Consider the following 12,094-nt stretch of genomic DNA (forward strand, 5'->3'; position numbering starts at 1 on the left):
ACTCAGCCTATAGGACTGTGACGGGATGATCGAACGACTCGAACCCAAAGACTCGAGAGGTGAACTAATCATTTCTGTTTCCGGTATGCAACTGCATATGGGGGTGTCACCATAGACATAATGTCTATGGCTGTCACGGCCCAGATCAGACACTGACGACGGAACTAATGACTCGAACCTGAAGACACGAGAGGTGAACTAATCTTTCTGGGGAACAGACGTGATGAATGTGAGGTGACAAAAGAAAAAAACGACTCTGATTGGGAGATGAGGTGAACTAACAGACTGCATAACCTGAAGCAATTAATTAATCATTTCGTACTCATAATTTGATCTTCATGGCTGCATTAGCCATTAGTTTATTTTTTTATTCCAAATGTGATTAAACGTTTGCATAAGTAGTATGTGTTGGGGTATTTAACATGTAACACTTCAATTATATTCTACTGAAATGAACGAAATGACTTGAAAAAAGATGTTTATTTTGCTGAACTTCCCGCTACTAGAGAGTAGGAGGTGGCAGGAGAGAAAAGTAAGGTTGGGAGGCTGAGGGGAAGCTGGCAGGCATAGCGTTGAACAGCACAAAGACTGGAGGAGCTGCGGTAAAGGGCTGAGTGGAAAGGGAGTGCCAGTGAGGCTTTGCAGCGGTGAAGTCTGGGGCATGGCCCAGGCTTGCAAAAGGCCTGCTGCTGCAGCCCAGTGCTCATAGAAGGGCTGGCCTTGTGCAGGAGGATGGTGATGTTGAGAGATGCAAGCTTGGGGCCTTGTGGGCTTTGCTTGCTCTCTTAGCTGCTTCGGAGGCAGAGGTGGAAATAGGAGAGAGGATAGTTCTAGGGAGACGTAAATGTCGTACAGCTAGGATTTGTTTAACCTACCAGAGAACTGCATGTCTGCATTAAACAGAGCTTGTCTCATGCCTACTACTGTAATTTTTCGATGGGAGGTATCATTGGCAGGGCCGAAAGATAGGAAGACGTCAGGGAGGAAGTTGGATGTCTCACCGGTGGCAGCGAGGGTAGCCTTCAGTGTCTTGGCGTGTGTGAGGCAGTTTGAACAGGCCGGCAACCACCACTGAGGGAGGTGGACATTGTATTATGACGTGCAGAGATGTGAAGAGCCTTGTTATGGGATTGAGAGGAGGAGGAAGTGGAGTGAGGTTTTTCAGTGGCGGAATCTGGGGCATGACCCAGGCTTGCTGAAGGCCTACTGCTCCGGCCCTGCACTCGAAAAGGGCCAGCCAAAGCCAGGGCAGAACTGCAACACACAGTGGTGTTTTAGGAATGAATCTGCTGCTTTGAACAAATCGTGTGTAACCTTAACCAGAGTGTTTTAGATTTGCCCAGATGTCGGGGATAAAAGGAGGAAATAATACTCATAGTCGATAGAGTTGGTAATCCCATACGTCTTATACGTAGCTTCAAAGGATCCTCGCACTCTCTGCATACATGAAAGGGAGAAAAATACAACGCACACTCTGGCAGAATTACAAATAAAAATGATAAAAGAATCAGGATGCTTTCTGGAACAGAGTATATTAGAACAGTCCGCTATATCACCAGCGCAAAAGCTACACAGACACACCCACCTAAACAACGCATGACATCATGGGAGGCGTCTTAAAGGTACATAACAAATTAGGTGGCTGTTACACACTCCTCATATATGAACAGTTGTAAAGAGTGTCAGATCACATAGGGGCATGTACTGACATGGCACCAACTGGCATACATGACAGTACAGTTGAACCAAAATACATATTTTGTAGTGACACATTTCAATTAAAAGAAAACCGCACATAACCCATTACAGACGCAAAATGGGATACCTTTTCTGGTTTCTACAACTTACTTTTTCTGTAACATCAAAACATGTAACATGTCAACAGACTGTGTATTAACAGAAAATGTATAATTGCAAACTCTGCAGTGTCGAATAGAGAACAATGAGCTTTCACTGGCGTGCATACTACATCATTTAAGGTCAAGTCTGTCAGAGTGGTATGTATTTGTCCACCTGTTAGTCGACCACCCAGAGGTAATTCTTGGCACCAGCCTAGGTTTCAACTTATAGCAACGCCTGTCAAGGTCACAGTCACTGACAGAATAATGATCGGTCTGAGAGGTTACGTCGACCCCCTGGTCAGGTAAACAATCAACATTGTCCATCACTGACTGTCTGCAGTACTCCCCGGATTCAGGCTCAGCAAACTCTGTGACAGAAAAGTTTTCATCCTTGTCACCAGGCACTTCAAGCAACTCTCTAAAGTCACATGCTGCGGGCCATTACATGAATCCCAGGTACGGAATGGTTGCGGGTTCACAACATGAAAGATACCTGCTATAGTTCACATCTGACAGTTTCTGTGTGACACGATACGGTGCTTTATACAAAGGTGCCAGCTTGGCTGTGAAGCTAGCCAGGGCATCAGATCGGGGATGTGTCCTTACTCTCTAACCAGGTCATTTACACAGTAAGAGACAGAACGACGTTTACGATCATAGTAATTTTCTGTTTTGGCGTGGCTACTATCCAGGACAGCCCTTGCATGATCGTGTGCATCCTGAATTGTTGACGTCAGGCTTTCAGGGTAAGGAATACCTGGCTCACCAAGGCCATCAGAGTTTGTAATGAGATTAAGAGGCGTATCCATTTCCCATCCATATAACAACATGGAAGGGCTTTGGCCCGTACTCTCATGTGGGGCAGTTCTCAGGGCAAAACAAATTTGTGGAAGATAGCGGTCCCAAGCGGTGTGTTTATTGCCGATGTAGGCAGGAATAGCAGTTCAAGGTGCAATTCACCCTCTCTCTTGCATTCGTTTGGGGGTGGTACGCAGTCGTGAGTCTGTGTTCAGAGCCTAATGCAGAGAGTACATTTTTGAAAAGTTCACTAACAAATGGGGACCCTCTGTCCGAAATCAGGTATGTAGGGGCAACATGTCATGCAAAGGCCTCACTGAGCAGCTTGCTTGCCGCTACCTGTGCAGTTGCTTCTCTCATGGCGCTGACTTCCACCCACTTCGAAAAATAGTCTACAAAAACAAGGATATAAGCATTTCCACAAGACGTGCGAGGTAAAGGCCCTACAATGTCAACTCCAGTGTACTCCCAGGGTCTTTGGGGGCAAATCGGTATCATAAACCCAGCAGGTTTCCTTTGACTAGGTTTAGTAAACTGACAAACAACGAAAGAGATTACATACTTTTTGGCCTCCAACAACATTTTTGGCCAGAAAAATCTGTGTTTTAGTCTTGCCACAGTTTTTGTTTTCCCCAAATGTCCAGCGGTTGGGTGATCATGGTAATATTCCAGCAAAGATCATCTGATGGCAGTAGGAGCATAAAGCTTAAGCTGCTTCAGAGGATGAAGGCTACAAGGCACTTTGCTGTCTTTGAAGTACAGAAGATCATCATGCATTGTACACTGTGACAGCTCTCCTGTGTCACTCTCCTCTTGCCCCTCAAGCATGCGTATAAGTTCCCCTGTAACCAGATCATTGAGTTGCAGCTGTCTTATGTGCTCACGATCTGAAAAGATCACAGGAGGCAAGGCACGCAGGTCAAGGCCCCCTATAACAGCGTACTTAGGCAGAATGTCCATGGGTGTGTCACAAGAAGGCATGGGGTTTGCGAGACAGGGCATCAGGAACTTTATTATTCACCCCTGGCTTATGGACAATGTTAAAATCAAAATCCTGTAAGCGGGGGGGACCACCTAGCCAACCTGCCTGTGAGATTTGGACGGGACATTAACCATTTTAGACTGCTGTGGTCTGAGACAATGGTCACGTGAAGACTCTCAACATACGGTCTGAAGTGTTCTAGGGCCTAGATGACGGCCAAACACTCCTTTCCTGAAGTAGAATAAGGCTTTTCGGATTTGAGCGTATAACAACACACACACAAATGTATCTAATATGATAAAACAGCCCTGCGTTACCCCACATACGCATGACTGGAAGAAGCAGAAGCGGCCGTCTGGGGCATAATAAAAGCTCCACTGCTCTAGAGCCATGTGTTGCTCTAGTCTTTCATTAACAATCGCTCAAGCGGCCTCGTTCCACTACAACAGTTTTCAGTCACAATCTGCTTAATACTACAGTAATGTTAATAAATCTTTAATACATTAGATCCCAATTATTTAAGATAATAAAACAGAAGAAAATTTATGTTTTGTTTGCTCAGGAAACCATAGTGATGTATTAAATACTTCTGATTGGGTAAGAGAATTTGATGGTTTATCATCATTTGACCTCAACCAGTGGTGGAGTTGCCATTTTATTCCCTGTTCTTATAAGGTAGAGGAGATGATAATAAAAGGTAGTCTTTTAAAAGTTATAGCTCATTTTTAAAATCATTCTTTTGTTTTCATTTGTGTGTGTATGTCCCAACCAATGCATTAGAAAGAATGATTTTTCTACACACACTGAGCAATGTTTTATGTAATTGCAGTCCTGAGGATTTATTATTTTCAGGTGGGGATTTCAATTGCACTGAGCACACAATAGAAATCATGTTAAGCCGCATATGCCTTCCCGAAAGAGGCTCTTTCAGTTATTGAAATCACAAGGTGGTTGATGTTTAAAGAAAATTTCATGGTAATCAGAGGCAATATACATGGACTTATGCTTATGATAATATAATTTCTTTAGCAAGGTTGGATAGATTTTATGACTTCAAACACCAGCTTAGTTTTTTCATAAGCTGTTCAATTGTTCCAGTAAGCCTTTCTGATCATAGCTTACATCATACAGTGCGTTGTGTCTTTGAGCTCCATTAAGCCAAAAAGGCTTACATTTTAATAATTTATTATGTAAAAAAATAATTTTAAAGATATTTTTAAAGAATTCTAGAATAATTTTAAAACTACAAAATCTTCTTTAAAGTCTTTACAGCAGTGGTGGGACATTGCAAAAGTACAGGTTAAACAGTTGTGCCAACAATATATTTGCAACGTCACGAGAGACATAACCTGTTCAATGAAAACGATAGTAAAAGAATTAGTAGAAATTCAGGGGATTGCTGACAGTACAGGAAATTTTATCTATTTTGAAACTTTTAATAAAAAGAAAAACTTATTAGCTGAACTGCTAGACACAGTTACACAAAGAGCTCTGGTCAGATCATGCTTTCAAAGCATAGAATTGATGGATGCACCCTCAAAATTTTTCTTTAACTTAGAGAAGAAAATGGGCAGAGAAAGTTTATTCATGCCTTGTGCTCAGATGCTGGAGTCTTCTTGTCAGACCCTTCTGATATTCAAAGAAGAGAAATTAGTTTTTATGAAGAACTGTACAAAAGTGAATTCACTCATGAACAAACTGCTGGTAATGTCTTCCTTGATAATTTACCTCAGTTATCCAAAGAAGCTAATGCTGAACTCAGTAAAGCTTTAACTCTGGAGGAGTTGAAAAGAGCTCTTCAAAGTATGCAGTGTGGCAAAGCCCCTGGAGTTGATGGGCTACCAGTCAACTTTTACAAGTCTTTCTGGCCGGAGGTGAGTCTGGATCTACTGGAGGTGCTTGGGGAATGCTTAACCAATGGGAGGCTACCCATAAGTTGCCGTAGAGCGGTTCTCACTTTGTTGCCAAAAAAGGGAGACTGATTAACTGATAATTAACTGATTAATGATTATCCAATGGGTTCCAAAAGCTGTTTTGTACAGACTCATTTACAGAGCAGAACAGCAGCTTTTCGATTTCAATTTGCACAGAGACTTTTGACTGGACCAGTGGACTCAGTGGTCTCAAGCTGGAAATCCATAGCTTTTGCTATTTTGCATTATAGTGCAAAGCCTCAGTAATACAAGTTCCTTTCACTGGTTGTTGCAAGAACCTTTGATTCATGGTTTGGATATGTCATGTGAAGGTCTCTTCCTCGTACTTGAAGGAATTCTGATCAGTTCTGGAGTAACAACGCTTGGACATCTTTCACAGGAACAGGCTTTAAGAATATTCACTTAGTAGCTGAACATTTGGGCATTCGATCAACATGTGTAGTGGTTAAACTTCTTGAAAGGTGGAGGTCTGCTCTCACAACATAAGAATTCAAACTGCTGGCGGACTATACAGAGGGATTAATTATTCCAAACTGCAGATATCCATTTCCCAATCTGTTATCACCTAATTTAGAAGAGTGTAATGGTGTGTTTTTTTTTTTTTTTTTTTTTTTGTATTCTGAAAATGTGTCATTTTTGGGTTCAGATCCGGCTTCTGGAAAAGCCTTGTATAAAAGTTGTCAAATCTTTGAATAGAAGGTTTTTAGATAATAGGGTGGATACACCCTGGCACACCATCCTCCAGATAGGGGAGGGCACAAAACCAGAATGGAGAGTAACTAAAAAAGTAGGAGACTTGCAGTGGAGAATTTTACATGGTGCAGTTACAGTTAATGCTTTTATTTCAGTTTTAAACCCTGGTGTTAGTTATGACTGTCCATTTTGTTTGCAGAGAGAAACTGTGTTCCATGCATTTATGCAATGTGTTAGACTAAAGCCTTTGTTTACTGTTTTACATAAATTTATTTATTTGTTTTGGTGAAACTTTTTCTGTTGGAGTTTTTATTTGTGGTTTTAAATACACTGCTCAAAAAAATTAAGGAACATTTTTAAATCAGAGAATAGCATCAAGTCAGGTAAACATTGATCTGGTCAGTTAAGTAGCAGAGGGGAGGGGGTTGTTAATCAGTTTCAGTTGCTTTGGTGTTAATGAAATTAACAACAGGTGCACTAGATGGGCAACAATGAGACAACCCCTAAACAGAAGTGTTTTTACAGGTGGAGGCCATTGACATTATTTTCAAATCAAAAATCAAATCTTTACTCTCTGTTAAACAGTTTGAACAGATTATTCACTTGTTTGTTCTATCTCGTCTAGATTACAGTAATTCACTTTACTATGGTATAAGTCAGTCTTCTATAGTGCATTTACAGATGGTCCAAAATGCTGCTGCAAGATTGATTTCAGGCAGACGAAAGTTCGACCACATCTCGCCCATTCTTATTTCACTAAACTGGTTACCAGTTAAATTTAGAATTAGTTTTAAAATCTTAACTTTTGTTTACAAATCCTTGCGCAATCAAGCCCCACCATATCTCTCTGAGGCAATCTCTCTTTATAAACCAAATAGGTCTCTAAGATCCAGTAATCTTGGTCTCCTCACTGTTCCTAGATCTAGGTTCCATTGCAGAGGTGATCGAGCCTTTGCTGTTGCTGGTCCTAGTCTATGGAACAATTTACCAGCCTCTATTAGAGCTGCGCCTTCTCTGCCTGTATTTAAATGCTGGCTTAAAAATCATCTTATGTCAAGCTTTTATCTAGCTATGTAAATCATATTGTTATGTTGTGTTTCAATGTTTTGTTGTCTCTTATTCATTTTATTCTACCTGTATTGTACAGCACTTTGGATCAACTAGTAGTTGTGTGAAAGTGCTTTATAAATAAAGAAAGAAAGAAAGAAAGAAAGTGGGTCCTGGGTTTCTCCTGGTGCACGACAATGCCCGGCCTCATGTGGCGAGAGTATGCAGGCAGTACCTGGAGGATGAACGCCCTGGTCCAGATCTGGAGGAAATACCCCAGGACACCATCCGTCATCTCATTAGGAGTATGCCTCGACGTTGTCAGTACTTTTTGTGTGCATAAACAAAACAAAAATAGTGACTTTATTCAACAATTTCTTCTCTACCTTGTCAGTCTCCTACGCTATTGATGCAGTACAGCGCTTCTGTGTTTACGTCCGAATGCCGTCTGAGTATTGGCTGGCTCCTGTGTCAGCATCACACGCATGCGTCGTGGTGCTTACGTGAACAGCGTCAGCCAATATTAAGCCAGTGTTTGGACATAACGAAAGCCTACACTGCATTTACTGCGTCAACTGCATAGGACATTGACAGGGTAGAGAAGAAATTGTTGAATAAAGTCTTTATTTTTGTTGTGTTTTTGCGCACAAAACATATTCTTGTCGCTTTATAACATTAAGGTTGAACCACTGTAGTCACGTTGACTATTTTAACAATGTCTTTACTACTTTTCTGGACCTTGAATGATGATAATTACGTTGCTTTCTTTGGGGGATAAAAATATATATATATATCTTTTGTGAATTTTGTGTTCTGAAGATGACCGAAGATCTTACGGGTTTGGAACGACATAAGGGTGAGTACTTAATGACAGAAATTTCATTGTTTGATGAACTAACCCTTTAAGATAATTTTGCTTTTCTGTTTTGATTCTTGTTTAACAGTGTATTAATTGACTGGACAATATTTTAAATTTGTAATAAAGGTTTTTTGAAATTGAAAATTTTCTCTCTCACTTTGTCTTTCTGTGGTCTGCTGTTGTGAGCTGTTGTTCTCAGACTACTTTGCTTGCTTTCCGCTGTTGGTCACATCTGTGCTCCTATGTTATTGGTGTAACATCTGGTTTGGGCCCGGATACTAGTGGGTTCAGAAAAACATGGAGCTCATTTGCTGCTCGCATTTAATCAGTAAACACACACTGAAGAAGATTTTACTCTGGAGTATCAAAATGTGGTTACTTTCACATATTTTCGTTATATAAAATTTTTAAAGTGGTTGCTACAGTATATTATTTGAACAAGTTGTGCAATCAAGCAATCACTATATGTTTGCTTGTTTATGCAGACCCTTTATTACTAATTATTGCTATCTCAAGGTACCGAAGAGCACTTACTTGACTCCCAAAGTCCTGGTATTTTTAACAGAAAGGAAATGCAGAGGTAATAGAGCTGTCGTAATCTGACATTTAGGGAAAGACTCAGCAGTCCCTCTCTAACAGAACTGAGTTCTGAGATGGCCAGTGCCTTGATATACAAGATTAAGGCAGTTTAATGAACCCATGGGGCCTGTGGAGGCCTTCTAATGGCCCTTTTTTTTTTTTTTTTTTTTCATCCTATGACTTCCTCCAACTCTCCCTCTAGGGAGGGGGCTACACAGTGCTGCTGGAGTCCACTGATAAAAGCCTTGGCTTGGGTTCACAGACTACTAAGAATAAACTAGGCCTTCCAGTGACAAACTGTTGCTACCATCAGTGTGCAGCAGGTAATTATTGTTAACTAAAACCTAAACTATACAAAATATTTTTGTTAATTGTAATGAAGCTGAAATAAATTAAAATATAAATATTAGTTGAAAAACTTAATCCAAATGAAAATTAGAAATGTTGCCTTGGCAATAAACTGAAATAAGTTGAAGCAGTAAAATTATTAACTGGGAGTAAATAAAAACTAAGCTAAAGCTAAAACTGGAATAAAAATAAATTAAACTTAAATAGCAATATAAATACCATTAAATTAAAAAAAAAATTAAAAAAAGAATAAAATGACCAAAAACTATAACAAAAAACTAAAATAAAACTAAAATAAAACTGGTGTGCAGTACCTCACAAGGCATTAAAACATTGTTGCATGCTGAGAATAGAGCAGAAAATGTGACTGTAATTACTCATCAAATGTTGAACATGCCAAGAGTTTTAAACCTGCCAAATGGCAAAGGAGAGAGAATGAACATTTACAAAGCTTTTCATGTGCTAACTGCATAAGCTGGCTTGCACCGATGGGTAGACTGACTGAACACCATCAGTACAGAATGTAAACATTTTTATATGTACAGTATTTCACTGCACAGTAATGAAATATATGCATGAAATATATATATATATATATATATATAATCCGTGGTTGTGATTTGAAACTGTGATTGTACATGGGCAGTCTTTGCCAGTGCTGCTTGTTATAGTGGGTGTGGAGCATTCTCCCTTGCAATTCACGCACCTCTTGAGAATATTTAATTCAGAGTGTTTCAGGAAATGTGTCTCTAGGAGACTCCTGTGAACAAACAACCGAATCCATATATTTCTCTTGTTTAGAGAGTCTCAGCAGAAAGGCACGCTGGACCTTTTGGAGACCCAGAGATGACCAGGCACAGATTCTTTACAAGCTCCTCCAAGAATTCCTGTTCGCTTCCCACGACAAACTGACCAACGTCACATCTACGACAGCGAGCAGGAAGGGGGTGGAAAAAATAAGAGGAAGAAAGAGACAGATCTGACTGAGCGAGAGGGGAGTAGATAGTAGGGTGTGTGTAGTAAGCTCAGGGGACAACAGTGAGATCTGTGATTGGGGTGAAATGTGCTGCAGTCTAAGTAATCATTGCTCACTGCTTATATGAAGAAACGGTGCTGTAATAAAAGCAGTGCAGAAACTGAGACCATAAATGCCCAAATAAGGCTCAACTGTTCTGCTGGCAAAAAATAAGCATATAGTTTAAGAGCTTTTTCAAGCTATAAATGATTTTTTTTTTTTTTTTTTTTTTTTCTTCCAATCTTTATCATCTGGGGGGAAAAAAAGCTTTCAAGCTATGTATGCTTGATGCAAACACCTAGAAATGCCTAACAATACACTAAACAATCTATGTATCTATCTGTTTGTCAGTCTGTTTAATTCTAAAGACTTCATTTAAAGCTGCAGTCCGGAAATTTTGCCTCTTTGTCGCCATCTCTGTTGAAAGCTGCAGTTTCAGTTATATGCAGAATTATTATTGTTACGTGCGTTGTGCATCAGCACAACTCCGTGCGGATAAATCTAATGTTTGGTGTCAGTCACCACATCGGTGTGGATACTGTACTTTGGAAACACAGATTCTACATCTTGGAAGTATGACCAAAATAAGAATTTTCACCAGAAAATGTCATCTGAAGAAGTAAATAACATGTCTGCCACTTTTGTTCTGACCAACTGAGGAAAAAAAGCATTAGGCTTACAATAAATCCTGTTGCCAATGGTGATTATATCACGATCGCTTAGCTCGGATCATGCCAAACCGTGCAAATTATTGTAACTGTTAACAACATCAGCATTGCGTGATTATGTGTATTTAGTGTTTATTTGAGTTACCTGTAGATTTCAATTTCTGTAGCCACTCCGCAGTCCGACGTCTTTTGCTTTTGACTACGGGTTGAATCTCCAGTTGTCACTGATGACTGTCATTTGGATATTTCTGGATTACAATCCGCCATCAAAATGATAAGTTTAATTATTTCATCTGCTGTGAGAAAAGGCTATAATGATCCGCTACAAGCTGCATCCTACATGGTGTATAAGCCTACTAGCTGGGACTTGTTCCTTGTTTACAGACGTGACGTAATGACGCAAAGACGAACGGTTGCATGCTTGAATTTCCCCGCGGAAACCCACCAGTACTACTCTTAGTATAAAACATTATTACAAGCCTACCGTTGTGAATCAAGCTAAGGTAAGGAGATACTGGCTGGTTATGTACTTGCCTCAAAAATTGAATTTTGGAATAATTTTAACCAAAAATGTTCGGACTGTAGATTTAAGTGATATCACGTAGCAAGAGCACTGTTGTGTCTTCTCACAAGGCCACTGGTAATCAGAACTGCATAGATATAGAGGGCAACAACATGATTAAAAGTGTGATATTGCATTTATCCACCGTATTTTGCAACGCATAGTGAACTTATTTTCTGTGATGTGCAAAACTATTTACAGTTCTTTGCAGCATTTAGCCACTGCCTACAGCACACTGGATCCTTCACTGGAAACCAAAAACAAATCATTCCTGCTAAACGTTTACTCTTTAAATTCTTGTACCAGGGAACAATACAAGTCAACACCTTTATTACTAAAAGTTTTCTAAGAAGTATTACCTATAAAATAAGGAAGTATTTGTCTCTGGTCACGTGTATCCATAGCATACTGGGAGTGGCCTTGGATGGATGACCAGTGCATTATGATATTTTCCTACCTATTTTTTCTCTGTTTTCTCTAGTCAGGTAGCACCAAATTTCAATTTTTTTTGCCTTTCTACTGCATAGGGCAGTCAAGTTTATTGAAAGCCCATTCTGCTAGTGGTGAAGAAGGGGTGAGCGGGGGCACAAACTAAAATTTTGTTTAAAAGTTGCCATATCGACTATTATAATATATATATATATATATATATATATATATTTATTTATTATGGCATGCCATAGTTCAGGAAATTATTGTATTTATAATATGAAGCTTGAGTATATGGAATGAAAGTCTGAATATTATATGGATGGAACTTGAATATAT

Source organism: Ctenopharyngodon idella, chromosome 22 (assembly GCF_019924925.1).
Source record: "Ctenopharyngodon idella isolate HZGC_01 chromosome 22, HZGC01, whole genome shotgun sequence".
Lineage (NCBI taxonomy): Eukaryota > Metazoa > Chordata > Actinopteri > Cypriniformes > Xenocyprididae > Ctenopharyngodon > Ctenopharyngodon idella.